This window comes from Lepidochelys olivacea (assembly GCF_965140295.1).
Source record: "Lepidochelys olivacea isolate rLepOli2 genome assembly, chromosome: 3".
In the NCBI taxonomy this organism is placed as follows: domain Eukaryota; kingdom Metazoa; phylum Chordata; order Testudines; family Cheloniidae; genus Lepidochelys; species Lepidochelys olivacea.
Window position 1 is genome coordinate 135,259,489 of NC_140413.1, and position 20,221 is coordinate 135,279,709.

General features: G+C 42.0%; 1 protein-coding gene across 6 annotated transcripts in view; it reads left to right on the forward strand.

The window, feature by feature from the left end:
- Positions 1 to 20,221, forward strand: part of GGPS1 (geranylgeranyl diphosphate synthase 1) — a 60,551-nt gene that overhangs the window by 19,657 nt on the left and 20,673 nt on the right. The window contains exon 1 of one of the 6 annotated variants that reach the window (XM_084622194.1): positions 15,880 to 15,900. The exons of the other annotated variants lie outside the window; for them this stretch is intronic. The gene's annotated coding sequence lies outside the window, so the exon portion shown is untranslated. Of the gene's footprint in view, positions 1 to 15,879; positions 15,901 to 20,221 lie in introns of those variants that run through there. 6 annotated transcript variants of the gene reach the window in all.

Here is a 20,221-nt window from a genome sequence, read left to right on the forward strand (position 1 = left end):
GTTGCTGCTTTCTCTTTTTCAGCAATTCCCCAGACTGCAGTTAGTTGCAGGACATCTGCCACAACTTTAATATACATGCAGTTCTCTTGCAGTAAAGCAAACGCGGGTCAGTAATTTGTGACTGAACTGAAAGACCATCTTTTGACTGAATGAAGTCTACCTATACCACTTGACAGCTCTTGTGATTCCATTTTCATGTTAGAGTCCTGTATCCTTTTTCCAGAGCTTTTTTTTTTTTCAGTTGCTGAAGCCATTACAAATAAACACAGATTTTTCTATCACAGTGGAGGTTGGAAAAAAATCTGCATGGGAAGCAGGAAGCTGCATTTGGTATTTTGCGACATTCAATCCGTGAACATGAACCAAGCTGCTCTTTTGAAACTGCTTACACTCGTTCTTGTATTTTATTTGAGGATAAGATCTTAAGTGTGTTTGCTTTGGGCCATCAGATACAACTTGCACAATATAACTTGGTCCTGGTGGAATCTTATTCCCTGGGATTTACCTTGTTATCAGCTGGGTTCCATTTCAGCTTCTGTTCACCATGTTACCCAATCGTTTCCTTCCACATTATCTTCGTCTGGTGGTGAATCTGATGCTGAACGTTCTACTTCAGATTCTTTTAAGGTACAACCTATGTCTCCACTATTGCGGTAAGTCAACCTTTGCTATGTGGATAACATAGCTGGAGTTGACGTACCTTAGGTCGAGTTACTGCGGGGTCTACACTATGCAGGATTGATGGGAGAAAATCTCCCGTCGATTTACCTTACTCTTCTCGTTGGGGTTAGAGTACAGGGGTCAACTGAAAAGCAATCTGCTGTCGATTTGGCAGGTCTTCACTAGACCCGCTAAATCCACCAGTGGATTGATTTCAGAGAGTTGATCCCAGCTGTAGTAGAGACATAGCCTAAGGTACAGAGTTCAGAGATTATGTTGATAGAGTGCTCTCTGTTGGTTTTTCCAAAGTTAGGCCTATTTCTGAAGTTCAAGGTGAGTCTAGGCAAATTTTAGAGTAGCTGCTTTTCTTTGAATTTTGTTTTCAGAAAAGTTCTGAAATTGTCAGTGACCATGTGCTTTTTTTTTTCCTTCAGTCGTGTACAGAAACGAGGGTCTCACAGGTGGGTCCCAGGCCCCTCTTGTTGGAAGCTACTGTTTTGGGCTAGTTTGGGGGGTGGGAGGGTGTAACTGCACCTGCCCCCCTGCGTGTGGACTGCCCCGGGCCTGGCCCAGTACCTAAGGGATCTGGCCAGGCTGAGAGCAGCTTGTCTCCCAGCTAACTCCTCTGACTTCTGTTTGCTGGGGTGGGGAGAGGAAGACAAGGTATCTGTCTGTGAATTGCAGTGTCATAGCCTTCAGAGATATTCCCCAGCCAAGCAGGGACAAAGGAATGGTCATCCGTTTAAATCTCACTTCAGATGGTGTGTCCTGTAGGCTGTGCATTTCAGCAGCAGTCTTCTGTTCTGAAATAAGAAAGTACCTGTTTGTATTTCGCTAATCACTTCCACAGTCACACCTCATATACCACAGCAGCAGAAGCGGTTTGTTCCCTTACTATTCTGTTTCTTCAGGCGGAAGGGGTAAAAAATATTTTTGGGTGAGAGGGAGGTGCCAGCTACCCCTTGGCATCATCACTGGCTTCCAGACTACAAAGTAAATGTAACATACTGAAGAAGTGCTCTTGACAACTTTTTAGTCCTACTAACCTTTGATATTGTACTTTTTTTTTTTTTTGTGAAGGATTTTGAGAATATCAGATTTGCTTCTATGGGGATCTACTTATGGTGGGGCTAGTAGCACTACCTAAAGTTGCCCAACCCTTCCCATTATAAGACTGTTCTCAGTTGCTTATTTTTTTTGTCCAAACTTAAGCCATTTGGGATGAAACTGTGTACTTCAGGCTTAAGTTTTTTGAAAATTTCAGCCAAAAACAACTCACCTGTTTGTGAAAAAAGGCTAAGGAAAAATATGCTTTTCTACCATTTCAAAAAATTCTGATTTACTTTTTTTGATAAGCTCTAAAGTCCACATGCTTTGGAGCAGGGACTTAAAATTTGGCTGGTGGATGGCTTTTGTGTCAGGGATATGCCTCTTACTGATCCTCTGACAATCCACCCAAACTTGACCAAGTTAGAAGCCTTTGGGAAAACCTGTTTAAACATGCTCATAGAAGCCTTAAGATTTTTAGCTGCTAAAATCGCCAAAGATTCTGTGCACACTGAACACGCTGCTTCTCCTACATGTGATTGCCTGACTTAGTGAACAGGATTATCCTGAACACCACAGTGGACATGTATCTTCTTGTTTTCATTGTTTGATATGTGACTCTAGGTCTCTTATTTTCAGCACGTTATTCAAACCCTTCTTCCAGTACAGAATTACGTCATTGTGGGCTCTTCCATGGTGCTCATCAGTGTAAGAGCTGAGTGCTTCACAAACATTGATCAATTTATTTTCCCTGTGAGATCGGGATGGGGAAAGGGAGTAGTAGTATCCCCATTTTACAAATGGGGAGTTGAAGTACAGAAAGCTTAAGTTTAACAGTATCCACTAAACTTGGGTGACCTGTTTGAGACACAGACCTGAGGTTTTTGGAGTACGTAGTATTATATGGCATTTTGTGTTCAAAGCACAGCTCCATTGACTTCATTTGCAGCTGTGAATGCCAAAACTCCTGCGAGTAAGACTCTATAAAGTATCAATTTGGATACAGAATTAGTGACCCCCTGTGAAAAGTGACATGATGTGCTTGTCACTCTGGACGGACTTCCTTTTCCCATTGCTGCTGGAGGAAGAGGCTGCTTGCTGTTGCTGCTGGGAGGGCAGGAGGAGGTATGTTGGACCCCTCTGTCCACTCCCACATTGAGTCTGCTCACCACCTGCCTGTCTCCACTTGCCCTGGGGCTGCAGTTACCTACCTACCTACCTACCTACCTACTAGGCAAGCTCACGTGGGTGCACATGTGCTCCTCCTCAGATTTCCCTCGCTCTGTTGGGCTAATGGGCCCTCTTCTCCCCCTGCCTGTCCACAAGTCCAGTCCCCCCATCCCCACCCCGTGGTTCACTGCTCCTGATCTCCCCCACCACATCACAGTCCCCCTTGTTGTTCCCTCTCCCACATTTCATTGTCTGAGCTATTCCCTTGCTCTTTGTTGCCTACTGCCTCAGCTGGCCTCGCTCTCCCCATGTGTGTTCCCTGCCCTTGTGTTATCTCGCCATTTATTGCACCCCCTCAACTTACTTATACACCCCTTACAGTGCACCTCAAAGAGCTAGATTTTTTTGCTCCCCAGTGCTGACTGTAAATCCCCATTCTCCCTTTCATGAGTTTGATTACTACTTCTAGTTTCCATTCGTTCTCTCCTCCCTGCATGTGCAGTCCCATTGAGAGGAGTGGGTAAGATCCGTTTTCCTCACCCCTTTTTTTAATATTTCCTTCTCTCTCACTCTCTCTCTCTTCCCCCTTCCGTGGCTGTTCTCACCACCGTTGCTTGGTGGACCCCAGCAATGGGTGAGGCTTCTGCTCTGGCACCTTCGTCTATCTGGTGGGAGAGACTGAGGGAAGGGGGGGAAATCCCTGGCCACCTCTGTCAACCTACCTTGGCTTTTTTCTCTAGCGCTAGGGCCCTATCAATTTCATGGCCGTGAAACGCGTCATGGACCTTGAAATTGGATCTCCCCCTGGTGCTAGGAGAGCCCCAGCAAAGGTGGTTCCGAGCTCCATCTGGGCTGGGGAGGGACAGGAATTGTCCATCCCCCTGTACAGCCACAGGTATTTGTGGGGGGGAGGGGAGACCAGACCCTCCTCTGGGGCTGCAGCAAGGGGAGGCACCCAGAAGTTCCTGCAGCTGTTGGAGGCGCCAGGAAGTGGGTCTGATCTTCCCTGTGCTGCTGGGAGTGCCCAAGCAGAGGGCTCCTAGCTGCTTAATCCAGGCAGAGCTGGAGCAGGACAGGACTTCCTCTTTCTCTGCAGGACTGCTCTTGGGTATCTCTCCTGGCTGCAGATAGCTCCACACCCCCTCATCCCCATTCACCTCCTGTCCCGCTCCCTTTGCAGCTGCCTGGGGAGGGGACATTGTACACAAAAAGGTTTTTTAAAAAAATCTTCTTTTAAGAAAACAATAGAGCTCGGAGACCCATCATTTAGCTAGAATGGAACTTGTGCATGCATTTGCAAGTGCTAATATATGGTTGGAAATCTTGATCACCCAAAGCTGCATGAGTTAATACAACAGAATGTACAAAATGTTGGTCACTTACCAAGTGCGAATAAGCTATGACAGAACTACCTTCCAAAGGCTTTTGCTACACATTTTGAGGAGATTAAGTCAAATTAACTCATGGGAGTCTTTTGCAATTATTTCAGATGAGCAAGACAACTACGTACTACATGTTCTTTTTGGCCTTGTCAGAAATAAAAATCAAAGATGTATAGACAAGAAAGCTAACAGTGCTCACCAACCGCATTTATTTGCGGGCTTTTAACTACACTACAGTTTCTCAAGCGATAATTAACAGTTTCAAAATACAGTGCAAACTTTGTCACAAGCTGCATTGTCACTTATGAAAGCAGATACTTTGCCAATCTTTCAAATTGGCTCTCTGAGATCTAATGCCAAATGCTGTCCATATTACATGTAATGCACGTATAATTTATCTTGTCAGTGAGCTGTGCAGATGCAAGTTTGGTAAAGGTAATAAACTGGTCAGCTATATTAAAAAGATATTTAAACACTACCCTAACCTCAAACTTCAATACAGGCAGCACATTGCAAACATGACTGAAGTTGGGGAACAAAAAATTGCACTTCCCCCAGAGCCAGTAATTACTTGTTGGGATTCAGTTTTGGCCTGTACAATACCATGCAGCTCACCTGAAGTACTAGTCTGAGCTCCTCTCAGAAGAGCTGACACTGAAAACACAGGTTTTAACAAAACTGTCAACCATTCTAAATGATGCTCAGCTGAAAGAGGATGTTCAGTTTGTTGCCAAGAATGCCACAGGACTCATGGACTTAATCATTTGGTTTGAATCTCGACATGTCACAATTTACCAAGCATACAACAAAGTAATGGATGTACATGCTGTTCTGGGCTGAAGCACAGTCAAATGAAAACCGCTCTGACAATGCTGAGTTAAATGGCAGTGCTCAGCAGGTGTATTCTTGCATGGCAAAGAAGCTCAAACAATACTACTACTACGGGGAAGAGTCAAGCAATGTAGCAAAAATGGCTCAGAAGTTTCACAACCTGCAGTAAGGTTCCTAAAAGCAGTATGTATTTTTGACCCTGCACAAATGCATCTGTTGATGGTGTATTTAACCTCACTTAATGCAATTCCTGGCTTTGATAAGAATTGTAGGCTGGAGATGCCTACTTAGTCTGCTTCTTTTGCAATATTTTTGTAATTTACCTGTACTGCAGTTTTGGAACTCCGCAGAATCCCCCATCTTGCAAGGCTAGCTAAGGGCTGTCTGACAATTCCAACAAACTGTGGATGCAGAGAGAGCAGTGTCTAAACGCGAGCAGGTGTTTTCAGTACAGAGACAGGGAATGAAGAAAGACAGTTGCTGGATGCTCTATGCTGACATTAAATCAAAGACATTTGAAACCAGAACTGTGTTTCACATGTTTTTGTTAACTTAAGGCTGTGACTCTCAAGTTTGAGGCTACCAATTGAGCTCTCTACCCTACAAAGCAGTCTCCAGTTGCTGTATCTACCAATCAGGGAGTTGAGCCCTGAGCGTAGTTTGTTGCTGTAAAGTGTCAATAAATTCTGTCGAGTTCACATGACTTTTCTTTATTTTACCAAAATAAACTGCTAATTGCATCTGGAAGGGGGATGCACTGTGTACAGTGACCCCTCCCCATGTGTCTGCAGTGTCTTGCTTCTTCCAAGCCGGCCAGGACTAACAGCAAGGAGCTCCTGGATGGGGCATTTCCTACAACACAGAAGAGATTACACCCACCTCCACCTCCAGGAACCTCCTGCGGCTGCAGGAAGCTCTGCAGTTGCTGCCTTTCAGAGCCCAGAAGTGAGGGTGGCAATCCTATGGTGTGCGCGCGTGCGCTCTCTCACACACCCACCCTGCAACAGGTTTGTGACCCCCGCCACCCACTCCCCCTGCACTCTGTATTTGGGTCAGGACCCCCTCCCCCCCCCTTACAACACTGTGAAATTTCAGATTTAAAATCTGAAAACATGAAATTTTACCAATTTTCAAATCCTAAGACTGAAATTAACCATAATGGTCCGTAAATTTGGTAGGGCCCTACCCATGGCTATCAATAACAGTTCTGCCAGCACCATCAGCACTTCCTGTAGCAGAAGGCACAGGCAGGGACCCCCTGCCAAACCATCACCACTGGCAGAGTCCCCTCTAATCAGCAAGGAGGGCCAGGCAAGAACAAGCTCTACCCAGAAATCTGCAATGGCTGCTGCTACCACATCTCCCACCCACCTCAACCCCATTGTCCCTTTTACCGGCTGTGGGAGCATCTGCCGTTCAACCCCAGGCATGTACCTAGGTGACTACTGTCCCATTGCCATCCATTGTTCCTCCATTCACCGCTACCACCACTATGGCCCCCACCACCACCTCCATCTCGGGCAGTCCACAAAGTTGTGGAGAGAGGCATTTTGGGTGGGGGCCTCTTTGTTCCTCTCAAGTCCTTAGAGGATTTGGCTGTAAGGGTGGCCCTCAGCTCTGTCCTGTCCTTCCTCCTCAGTGCTACCTTTTTAGCTTTCTCTTGCATCCCTGGGAAAACACCTCTCCCAGGACTCCCCTCCCCCCGGGTTGCAAGGATCCCATCCTCTGTTGCGTGCCTTTGTTCTACTGGCGAGTAATCCTCCCAGGTGCTACTGGTAGAGAGTGGCAGGGGGAATCTGGAGGGGTCTTTTGTAATACTCTATCAGGGCTTCTTCTACTGGATTCATTCACTGCTTTTTTTTTTCTGCCAGGCTTTGGGGCGTGTCTGGAGATAACTGTCCATTGGCCCAGGGGTGGGCAACCTGTGGCTCCGGAGCCACATGCGGCTCTTCAGAAGTTAATATGCAGCTCCTTGTATAGGCACCGACTCTGGGACTGGAGCTGTAGGTGCCAACTTTCCAATGTTCTGGGGGGTGCTCACTGCTCAACCCCTGGCTCTGCCACGGGTCCTACCCCCACTCTATTCCTTCCTGCCCCCTCCCCTGAGCATGCAGTGCCCTCGCTGCTCCTTCTCCTCCATCTCCCCCCCCCCCCCCCGCCTCCTGCACGCTGTGAAACAGCTGATAGAGAGGAAGGAAGCGGCGCTGATTGGCAGGGCTGCCGATGGGTGGGAGGTGCTGAGAGCGGGTCGGGGGGAGTTGATTTGGAGGGCAGGGGGCTGCTGACATGGTACTGTGGCTCTTTGGCAATGTTCATTGGTAAATTCTGGCTCCTTCTCAGGCTCAGGTTGGCCACCCTTGCCTTGGCCTGACAAAGGATGCTGGGCACCCCTAACACGCAGGAGGGTGCTGGCCCTTCCACCACCAGTGACCCTAACTGCTTGGTTCTCCCTCCTCCTGTGTGTCTGACAAATCCAATTTAGGCACTGGGCAGAGTGGATAAAAATCAATGCTTTTTTTTAAAAAAAATCAAAACTGGATTTTTTTTGAGGAAAACTTATCAAAAGATAGCTTTAATTAAGATATGTTATAGCTCAAAGATATTTCATCATGGAATAGGGATTATAAATTCTAATTCTGTCATATGAGAATATATTCATGTAATGCTTAAGAAAAAAATTTGTAAATGAGTTCCAATAGCTTATGGATTAGGGACCCAATTTTATGGGGTTCCAGTGGCTTCTGTATTATTTAGGTTAATCTTTCTATCTACCCAATGGAACTCAGTGCTCAGTCTAGAAGATACCATCAAAGATGCTTAGTTTTGCAGTTCTCAAACTCTGGTTTTGTCTCCAGAGATAACATGCTTGTTAACAGCAATAATGTTTTAAAATAAATATATAGAGAGGTGAGAAATAACAGACCTCAACCCTATTGTCCCTCTGCAAATTTGTGTACACGGAGTCAATCTCTTACCTTTCTCTAAAAGTGCAAACTTTTCAAAAAGTTCAGTGAATAGAAGATTTGGACAAATAGATCTGGACAAAGAGAAGAAGTCTGGAGATAAATGTGAGAAGGGGTGGACAGGCAGTAGAAACAAATGTGAAACTGTTTGAGAAGCATATTCCAGATGTCTTGTGGTCTTTCAGTGTAGCCTTCATTGATTTGGGATCTACCATACCATTCTCTCACTCAAAGGGAAAACCTATAATGGTTGCAGGCTGTAAGAGAGACCCAATTTGGGAATTTTTTAATGAAATTCCTCTACCTGTGGGTAAGACCGGCATGCGTGCAAAATGCAAACAGTGCAACAAAGAAATGCAAGCCCTGGTTGTCCGAATGAAACAACATTATGAGAAGTGTTCCTTCTCAGGAGAAAACTGCTTTGAAGATGATGAAAGGAACATGTCTGAACATGCAGGATCTTCAGGTTGGTAAACTTTTTTTTTTGTTTGTTTCATACTTCCTTCTTAAGGACTGCCTGTCTTCCTTCTTGGCCATTCTTGAATTCTCATGTTTGAGCAAAAAATACAGTTATTACTCTGTGGTACTATCATTTTAAATGCAGTTGTGATTAAAAAATAGCTGAAATAGGCAGATCTTCCTTTTACAATTTCACCTCTAAAGTAGCACTGAGTGTCAGTGAACGCAATGAGTGATACTAAATGAGCAGTATGGTGGTAATTAAATAACTGCATTGACTTATTTTGTTTAGGAGAATCCATCGTCAACCTACAGGATTCTGAAGATTATCAACCTTCAAGATCACCATTTTCTATAGTTTCAGAGTTATCTGCCAGTGAGAGTGTTTCAGTCACATGATGTGTGTTACATAGCCATAGTATGTCACCTGTAGCAAAAAGGAGAAAAAACTCCATCATCCAAAAAAAACCACCCATAGATAATCTTGTGATAAGAACCAGCAGATTACAAAAAGAGGTGATTGATTGATTGGAAAAATTGCCCTGTTTGTTTATGCAATAAGCTGTTCTTTCCGTATGATTGAGAACCCACACTTCATTAACATGGTTCAGTCATTAAGACCAGGATACAGTCCACCCAGCAGAGCTGGTGTCACAGGCAAATTGCTGGATACAGTGTGTGTGAAAGAGAAATAGAGCAGTTTGCAAAAGGTCTAGAGGGTGAAATTGTTAACCTGAGTCTTGATGGGTGGAGCATTTTCCACAATCCTGTTGTATGTGCTTGTGTAACAGAAGGGAATGTCTTCCTTACAGAAACAATTGATACATCAGGGATGCGCACACAGCAGAATACTTACAAGAAGTAGCAGTAAAAGCTATAACAAACTTGGGGAAAAAAAATTCAAATGTCTGGTACGCAGGTTGGTCACAGACAATGCTGCAAATATATCAAAGATGAGACGAAATTTAGAAGAGAGTCCCAAGCTACTCTCATTGCAGTGCTCATTTGATGCACCTCCTAGCCAAAGACTTCAGTGTTCCAGAAATAAAGGCTAATATTGTTGAAATTGCAGAATACTTCTGTAGCTAACTGCTGCAGAGTGATTGTTAACTGTCCCACAAGACATGCGATGGAACTCCGTAGTGGACTGTTTTGAGCACTACATCAAGAACTGGCCTAATCTGACAGTTTGGCTGTGACAATGCCACTTATTTTTTCACAATTTTGTTCACAAAGATCTCAACATTGGGCTTAAGAGAAATGTTGAACACCTGCTGGGTACCCTGTAGCCTTGAAGAAAATGCAGGGAAATAGCTGTTTTATTGCTGACGCTGTTGAAATTTTGGAAGGAACTGAGTGGGTTCTTAAAAAGAGAAATATGCAATGACAGAGTTCAATTACAAGCATTTTAAAAAACGACTGGGACAAGCACTATCTTCAGCTCATTTTCTTGCAAATATTCTCAATACTCTGTATCAGAGTCAAACCTTAACTGCTGAAGAAGAGGAGTTGGCTATGACATGGACATCCAGCAGTCCATCCATCCAACTATAATAAACTTCAGCCCTAAGGGTGAACCATTCAAGAAATACGTTTCTTTTAAAGAAAGTCACACCAGTGAACTGGTGGAAGTCACTTGAGCACTTTGGATTCAGAGACTGTTGAAGTGGTGGTCTCCCTTTTTAACGCTGCTTCTGCTGGTGTAGAAAGAATATTTTCTTCCTTTGGACGAATTCATTACAAATTGAGAAATTGTTTAGGTCCTGAAAAAGCAGGCAAGCTTGTTTTACTTTTCCAGATTATGAACAAACAGGAAAATGAAGGTGAAGACGACTGAATTAGCTGCAGAAGCCAGTATTTTAAGTTTCTCATGTTGACCTGGCTGACATTGTCTATTTTAATTCTTGGGTTTAAAAAAAAAAAATTATTTTAGTTAAAAACAATTTTAACAAACAACCCTGATTTTAAAGTACTTTAATGTTTAACAAAATTCAAAAATTCATATGCTTGTTTTGTTAAAATATTTATTATGTTTGCTGTTGAAGGAAAAAAATCCAGAATACATAACATATTTAGTTGAATAAAACAATTTAAATGTCTGTCTGGTGGTGGTCTCTTCTTAATACAGCATGGCAAGAAAATCCTCTAAATATTAATGATTAAGCTGTTGGAGATCGTTCACCTCCCAATGACTTCATAAATCTGCTTCAATTACCTTTGGTAAATGAAATAACCAAACAATCGTTCATTTTCTGATATAGCTGTAAAACTAATCTGAAAAGCTTTCAAAATCATTTTAAAAATGTATAGTGTATACCTTCTAAAAATGAAACCTACATCTATCTCTGAGTCGTGAAGAATATGTATTAAGGTTATAACCAACAAGAATGCACTTCTATGTAGCAATCCACGATTATATTGAGTCTTCCTGACTAGTGATTTAAATCACAATTTAAATTTGATTTAAATCAAATCCACCCTGGCACTGGGGTAGTTGCCTCTAACTGAGCTGACAGACCACTCAGCTGTTAAATCAGGTGGGGTACTCAGAAGGTTGGGTTGAAGCAATGTCAGGGAGCCAGTTCATCTTGAGGGGAGACTGCCTTTTCCCATCTTCCTATCCCTCATTTATCTGGTCCCCATCTGATCGCCCTTGCCTTGTGAGCCCACTTCCAAACAGCAATGAGGATTGGAGACTGGTGATGGGGAATGGAGGCAAGTGTGGCAAATGCGAGTCACAGGCCTAGCAACTCCCTCTGTTGTTAAAAGGGGGAGGAGGGACTGCTGTTCCTACTTCCACACTCCAGGAGAAGGTCCAGCAGCTGGAGCTGGCCAAGAAGACTCTGGTAGCAAAGCAGGACAATACTTACCCATCCTCTGGAGTCTCTAATTGAGAAGGCCTCAGAGAACCCGCTCATGCTACACACACACTTTAATCATCTGTTTCCCACTCCCTGCTGGACCACATTTACATTTCCCGTTTTTTAACATCTTGTGGGCCCACTCCTCCAGTGTGCATCTGGCCCCCTTCTTGGACCAACTTTTGGTGTCCATGATTGTTTCTCTGTTGCCTGAGCAGTCTGATCTTTCCTACGGGCATTTTAACAGCCTCAGTTGAGGGGCTTGGACCTTAGTTGTGGATAGGCTTAGGCCTGCCTGTTCCAGTTGCCACAACAGATACACACCTGACTTCCTCGAATGAGGTAGGGGTCCTACAGACAAGAGCCTCCTGCGCTACACCACCATGATACGTCTCCAAAGCAGATCCATTCTGAGCACTGAATGAGGCAAGGGTTTGGAGTATATGCAGTTAGACTGTATTCTTATGCATAAAGGGGCCAAGTTAAGGTTGCACAGGCAACCTTAATTCTGGCATGTGTTTGACTTTGCAATTTTAATGTTATTTACATGCACAGAATGACACTAAATTTTATGTAAAGAAGGCTTGGATGTTTCGCTATGGACTTGTATGCTTTTTCTGAGACCTTCAGTCTATATCTGTCTTCCCTTGAGAGTGATGGTAAATTCTTAGACATCTTTTCTCAATCATACCTCACTTGCATGGTTTCTCTCATCTTTTTTTGGTGGGTGTGGGAAAGGAGGAGACATGATGGGCAAGACCTGAGCCACTTCTAATTTAAAAACATTAAAAACCAACTTGAGGCTTTGTATCATAAATCAAAAAAGGCACACACCCATTTTATTTCCCTTTGCGGGTACTCTTATCCCTTTCTTTGAAGTCTACTTCTTTACCCCCGATCCCCAAATCTGAACTCTCCAGCTCTCTAGCAGTGTATGCTTAGCCTAGGAGCTTTTAACTTTCTTTTGGAACTAAGTTGGAAGTTGTGTAGATGGTGCCAAATTAGTTACCATTGTTTAAGAAAGAAATGGTGAAAATTGCATCGTCAACAGGGAGTTCTTGTTAAGCATGACAGCGTGGAAGCTGGATATTTGGGAGAAAACTACATGTTACCCCGCCTCCAACTGTTCTTTCTTGGTATGAAAGTTACCTAGGGTTGTCACCATGTTCCTGAAAGCACTATGATCTTGTTTGCAGTGAGCCACACCTGAAAAATCTTGCATTAGGTCCTCTCCACTGGGATGAGCCACAGTAGAAGCACTAAACTATTGGTCCTAGTGCTGTTGGTCACCTCTTTTGGAGTGTTTTTTTCACCAGTATTAATGGCTAGTTCACACTAGTCTTCTGCTCCTTATTACCAGTAGAGTTAGGTGATTTTTCAGAAAAAGCTTAGAGTGGACGCAGCCAGCAGGATGTGTTGACTTTGAAATTGCGTTCTGTAGAGGACTGGGGCATAGGAAGTCTGGCCTAGCAGTTACAGCTCAGCAAGGATCCGCACATCAGGGATGGTAGTCGGTGAGCAGGGGTCGGAGGAATTCCTAGAGCCGGGTCAGAGTCATATGCCAATTAGAGGTAGCACCAGGATGGAGTCAGGAGGCAAGAGTCAGGTTCATAGTCAAGCTGGGGTCGGAGAGGGGGATGAGGTGAGGTCTGAAGTTGCGACAGGCCAAAAGTCTGTGTGGTTGCCCAGACAACTTCCTTGGGCACCCTCCTAGATTAAATAGGGCACTTGGCCACTCAGATCTGCAGGGTACTGTCACTCCTGGGTTCCTTGCATGGTACTTCCTGTGGCACCTATGATCCATAGTGCTCCCTGGCTGTGGCTCCACGTGATCTCACAGTGGAACATCGGCAGTCCCAGGTTATAGTCCACAGATCCTTACACTTTCACTTCCCTCTGTAGCCCAGAGGGTTTTTTTGGTGTAATGTGTTTTTTAAATATGAATATTGGAAGGAGTTTGGTGTACCTGTGAAAACCTGTTTGTTTTTGAGGGAGAGGGTTGACCGTTAGTTGACTCTCAGAACTGTAGAGTCATCATAATACATTGAAAATGTGATGTGATAAGTACTACAATATTAAATAATGTTAAGACAGTAGTGTGGAAAACAGGCCTGTTACCTTTATACTGTCTGCTAAAATCTCTCTTCTGAAGTATGTTGAGGGGAAAAAAGGTACCATAAATAACTTTTAGAACTCTTAAGACATGAGAGGGAGTGAACTGTTAATATAAGCTTCTGGTGGTGTTTGGTGCTCTGCCTGTGGCTTTGTCTCCATCACAATGCATTTATTAAATCAAAAAGACACCCTGGTGTTTTAATACTATAATAAACCTGGCATAACACAGAACTAGGATTAAGACACATTGATCTAACAGTCTTAAAAATTATTTCACCATCTGTTAAACCTTTAACATTGCAGAGCAATAGTCAGCATGCTAGTTTAACTCTTATTTTTGTAAGTAAAGAATGCTTTGGTTTAGGCCCTAAATTTCAAAATTGGATTTCTTATTTTCCAACCGATAGTCTACTGTAAGACTAACTGGATATTTATCATTAAATTTTCCTTTTTTCTGGTGCGCGCACACATCCCACCCCACCCCCCGGATGTCATTATTCATCTCTTCATACCATGGTAATGGAGTCGTTCATCTAATTGGTCAGAAATAATCCTAATATAAATAAAGTTACCATAACGAACACAAGTAAACTTTATGCAGATGGTGTTATGGTATTAACGCTACTAGAATTTCAAGAAGAAATCTTAAGGTTTGGCAAAACATCAGGATATTAAAAAACTGGCAAATCAGAGCTCCTAGACGTAAGTGTGCTCTCTGATCTATGGAAAGATATGAAAGATAATTCCAAATACAAATTGGTAACTACTTCAGTAAAATACCTGGGAATACACATTCCTAAAAGCTAGCAAGACATAATTATGCTCCATTGATTTGAGTATCAAAACATATCTGGAAAATTGGTCAAAATACAGAATTCTATAGCTATGCAAAATTGCATCAGTTAAGATGAGTATCTTACCCTAAATTAACATCCTTTTCCAAACAGTTTTGGTTTTAGTTCTGTGCAATTCCTGATTAAACTAAATTGAGGAAATAAGAAATCCAGGGTTAAGCAGTCTAGTTTAGAAACCATGGCAAAAACTATTTATTCTATCAAACATTAAGCACCATTTATAAAGCTAGTCAAATTAGAAACCTAATGTACTGGCTAATGCCAAACCCTAATAAGCAGCAGGTAGACACAGAATGATTTCATTTTGAGAAATCAGATTCACCTGATTCCCTGGTTAAACATTGATTTTGACCTATAAGAGATTTATTTAATCACCCTTTTATGAAAGCAATAGTAGAAACTTGGGATAATTTATTTAGAAAGCTAAGCCACTGCTCATAGTAGATAATACGGAATTTAACCCCGTAAAAGCCTGGGAAGTTTTGATGTTTAGGAATTTATAGGTATATCAACTTGGCCAGCTGTTTTGAAACCACACATTTTGATTGCTTGAGGGTACACAACTTGCCAGAAGACACCAGAATTCCAATATATCAATACCAATAATTGAGAAATTTGCATACCCACCCACACAAAAAGGCAAACCTAAGCAGAAAACTGATGGAATTTGAAAAACTATTCACTACATCTGTGAAACACAAAGGATTACTCTCCATTCTATATAATCTCTAGCTTAGAGGAAATAGCTATGTTAATGAAAAGATGAAAAGTTGATGTAGGCATAGACACAAACTTTTGACTATGAAGGGAGAAACCCCTTTGACAATAGCCAAAGTTAAACTCAAAATTAAGATATTAAAATAAAGAAGGAGGCAGAAGGAGAAAAGCTTCATCTGTAGAGTTTTGATAGGAAACAGGTCACACATGTAAATGTAAGAAAAGCAAAAATTTATAGATAAACATGAGATGAGACTTCAACTGATACTATCAAGTAAAAAGAAAAGACAGTAGAAAAGCATCAACCATAATGTGATCAACGTCACTAGGTTTGAAGAAAGCGACTAGTAGCAGGACTTGTTAATACAGCTTTAAGGATTTCCATATGCCAACTTAGTTATGTATTTGTATATAATACTAAGTTTATCTCTAGATTGCTGTTATAAAAGAATGGAGGTGTTAATTTTTTTTTACTGCTGTTGCTGATTTGAACCAAATGCACGGAAAAGAATCCTATAGATGCGTCTTATGCAACCAGACCATGACCCTGGGTAGCTGCCTCAGTTAGTGGAGAAATCTGCTTTAAAGAGTTATTTTGGAGGCTTAATTCTAAAGGACAGTGAGGAAAATTCTGTGTGGGGGTGTTATTCAGTTGTCCTCTTCAAAGTTATATGAAAGTTGCTGAAGTGCTGCAACTATCCACACATTAGCAATATATCCCATGATTTTCTAGGGAGAGGAAGATGGGGGTTGGAGGCATGAGGAGCAAGAATCAAGAAATGCCAATCAAGTTGTGCTACATCTACCCTAAAAGATGATGTGGGAAACTCTCATAGAAAATGTGAGTGAAATGGGCATCCAATTGTTAGACTAGTACCTGGAAAACTTAATCCTCCTTTCTTAATGCTAAGGTTTTATTCCTACCGGGCCCCATCTTGTTATAGTAGTGATGGTAGAGGGAGAAGGAAATACTTCCCAGATATTGGATGTTTCATATGTTTGATTTTTATTTAAGCTAGCTAACTTTCTCTTTAAAAATTTGTATTTAAAATAATAACATTGGAAAGGTTGTCTTCTTATCCAGAGCTGCTACTTGTTTGAGTATTAATAATGCCTTCTGATTTTTCAAATAAAATTAGGTTTCAGAGTAGCAGCCGTGTTAGTCTGTATTTGCAAAAAGAACAGGAGTACTTGTGGCATCTTAGAAACTAACAAATTTATTTGAGCATAAGCTTTCGTGAGCTACTGCTCACTTCATCGGATGCATGCAGTGGATCCAATGAAGTGAGCGGTAGCTCACAAAAGCTTATGCTCAAATAGATTTGTTAGTTTCTAAGATGCCACAAGTACTCCTTTTCTTTTGCAAATAAAATTAGGTGGCTGGTAGTGTTCTGGTTAAAATCAGCTTGTTGCCATCAAGAATTACAGCTGTAAATGCATTGTGGTCTGCCTTGCTTTATAATAAGCTCTTTCTACTCTGAAGAGTAGACCACAGTATGCCTTCAGCTAGATAATTGCTCTGGTGTCTGGCTTTTCCCAGAGTGACTGACAGAGCAGTAATAATACACAATGGTGGGTTTTTTTAAAAAAAAAAGAGACTGAACACATCTGGTAAAGACTTTAAAATCTAAAACTACACTCCTTTTCCTTTCACTCTCCCGCAGATAAATTCCCAGTGCCATTTAAAACATCTGTTTCAGACCTGTCAGTTTTCTATCTGTATGTTTTCCTTAAATGTCTGTCTTTTCTCCTCTATTTGATTGTCCAGGCAGGCGGCAAGGAAGGTAGTGGCATGCTGTTGTGCATATACTCATTATATTAGTATGGCCTTTCAGAGGCTTTTCGTTCCTTGCCTTTATGCTATAGCTGTCAGCAGTTTTCAAAAACAGGGAAATAGAGCAAGTACACAAACTAAACTACACCAGTATCCCTGACTTTACTGACTCCTTAGAACAACAAGATGGAGAGATGCGATAGTGTTTCTTCAAAAAGTGGGTCACAGGAAATCTGAAAATAAAGGGAAAGATGAATGCTTTTCTGTACAGATAGTGTTCTTTCTCCTTGAATACAGTGTCTAGACAGCCTTACTGTTTAGGGTAGACTAGTCTTAACAATTCAAATACTTGTCTAGGACAAGTGACTAAAATATGCTAAATCCTTCATATAATGTAGGGGTCCATCTAGATTTCATACTAACGCAGAGCTGTATACCTCATGGTTAAATCAGTTATTGAACATTAAATGTTCTGTAAGCTTATTTTTAGGAAACCTGCTATAACAGCAGAAATAGCTGTCTAATGTGTTAAAACCAACTGTTCTCTCCGTAGGCATGTAATTCACTAAGGCGGAAGCCAAGTAAACAGTGTTGCTATGGGTTTGGTATAGTAGGTGTCTTACAACATTGCAGTAAAATTACTCAAGTGCAGTATTACCTTTGAATAGTCCTCCCCATAGAAGTATTGAAATACTTATTAATACTTCACCAGCAGACAACACTGTTCACTAAATGTACACAGTTGTAGGATATATTCAGTATCTTGAAACTGCAGGCTTGGTGCTGCTTTTTTTCCCCAGTTTGATCTGCTCCAAGAAAATCTCCTAGAAAATTTAAAGCACCTTGTTGGAGAATTCTTAGCTCATTTATCAGGAAATGTGAAAACTTACAGCACATAGCTGAAATGTGCTTGCTTGTCCCATTTGTTGAGTGTCTGGTACAGATAAGTTTGTTATAACTCAAGTCCTCTTAATGTGACTGAGGACCAATTTGAAAATTGTATTTGCACTTCATAGAATACCAGGGTTGGAAGGGACCTCGGGAGGTCATCTAGTCCAACCCCCTGTTCAAAGCAGGACCAATCCCCAACTAAATCATCCTTAAGTGTGTACCTACTACTGTTACAGTGAATACAGAAATGTCTTATAACAAGAGGTAGAAGGTGAGACTCTTTTTTTTAAAATTTGTGCACTGTTTCATTGTCTCTAGTCAATTGCACTTCGTCTTATGCATTAGCATGATGACTTTATTCTTAATCATAATATCAATCATAAGACATCTGTGTACCCTGGTGATTTTAATAGCCACGATATAGCATGGGGCTATTTAACAGATAGTGCTGCAGGTGAGCAGCTCAGTGAGCTGTTCAATGCAAAGCAAAAGGGTACCTTCCATTCAGCCTGAAGAAGGAAAAAAGAATAGACACTTGACTTACATTTTGTGTCCATTGACTCCAGCAGATCACCACTTGTTGCCTTTCAAACTGTCCTGGACCACTTCCTGCACAGTCAGCACTGGCCAGTAGTGGTGGTATACATTGTTTTTAAACTCTTGTCACTACCAGTGTCTCAAACATCAGTATCATACCAAAAAATTCTAAAAACTTTGACTCTTTCACAAAGCTGCTTATTGAAGCCTCAAAGAAGAATATCACCCTTGGTTACAGGAACTTCTTTATGTCATGATGGAGTCGAGAGAGCAAAACTCCTAAGGGAGTATGAAGCTACTGGTGACCTGGACTTAGCCACTGCTCTACTGGAGTTGACAATGGAGTCTACAACAGTGGTACCCAACTTTATTACACAAGAGGGCCACATAAACCTAAGCACAACCTTGTGTGGGCCAAACAGATTCTACATATTTGAATAAGCTTTAAAGTTGCCTGTACTGATTTATAGTTCATCTTATTTTGTGTGTATTTAGATAGACAATACTGTACGTCGCTTGTTTCTGTTTACACACCTGTGTAAACTAAAATGTTCTAAACGTGACACAATGCTAATAAATCTCCCTTTAGTATATTGTGTTGAAGCAGGCTGCAGGCCTTCTGAAATGCTCTGGCGGGCTGTAGGTTGGGCACCCAGGTCTACAAGATGATGACAATGGACAGCAACAGTGGAGGCCACAAACTTAGTGCACTCAAGCTGGAAAGCACGGAGCCTTCTGTGGTACCTAGGTGAAGTAGTGCGCATACCACATGTCACTGTTAGCAGCATTGCCAGCCACCTACCAAAAAATTCCAAAATTTTTGTAAGCTGACAAAACAAAGAGGCAAAAACACCTCTTACAGAATTCTGCCCACAAAGTGCCCCTTCATCAAGTCTGTCAGTCTTTACAAGAACTGAGATTGATGCTGGCATTGACAGATGGCACAATTAATGGCAGCGCTACTTATTGTAGTCCTCGCTGCCAGCAAACTCCCAACTACTTTGTGACAATCTTAGGACTGAAAGGGTCCTCGAGAGGTTATCCAGTAGAGTCCCCTGCACTCATGACAGGACTAAACATTATCTAGACCATCCCTGACAGGTGTTTGTCTAACCTGCTCTTAAAAATCTCTAGTAATGGAGATTGCACAACCTCCCTAGGCAATTTGTTCCAGTGGTTAACTACCCTCACAGGACGTTTTTCCTAGTGTCCAGCCTAAACCACCCTTGCTGCAGTTTAAGCCCCCTTGCTTCTTGTCCTATCCTTAAAGGTTAACAAGAACAATTTATCTCCTCCTCTTTGTAACAGCCTTTTAATGTGCTTGAAAACTGTTATGTCCCATCTTTTCTTCTCCAGACTAAACAAACCAACTTTTTTCAGACTTCCCTCATACGTCATGTTTTCTAGACTTCTAATCATTTTTGTTGCTCTTCTCTGGACTTTCTCCAGTTTGTCCAAATCTTTCCTGAAAGGTAGCCTTCAGAACTAAACACACTACTCCTGTTGAGGCCTACTCAGCGTGGAGTAGAGCAGAAGAATTATTTCTCGTGTCTTGCTTACAACATTCCCGCTAATACATCCTAGCGTGATTGCTTTTTTTTTTTTTTGCACTTATTACACTTTTGACTCATATTTAGCTTGTGATCCACAATGAACCCCAGATCCCTTACTGCAGTACTCCTTCCTAGGCAGTCCTTTCCCATTTTGTATGTATGCAACTGATTGTTCCTTCCTAAGTGGTGTACGTTGCATTTGTCTTTATTGAATTTCATCATGTTCGCTTCAGCGTGGTATCGTCCATAAATTTTTGTGTACTCTCTCTGTGCCATTATCTAAATCATTGATGAAGATATTGAAAAGAGCCATGTGCGACCCTACTCAGTATGCCCTTCCAGCTTGACTCTGAACTACTGATCGCTACTCTCTGGGAATGGTTTTCCAACTAGCTATGCACCTGCCT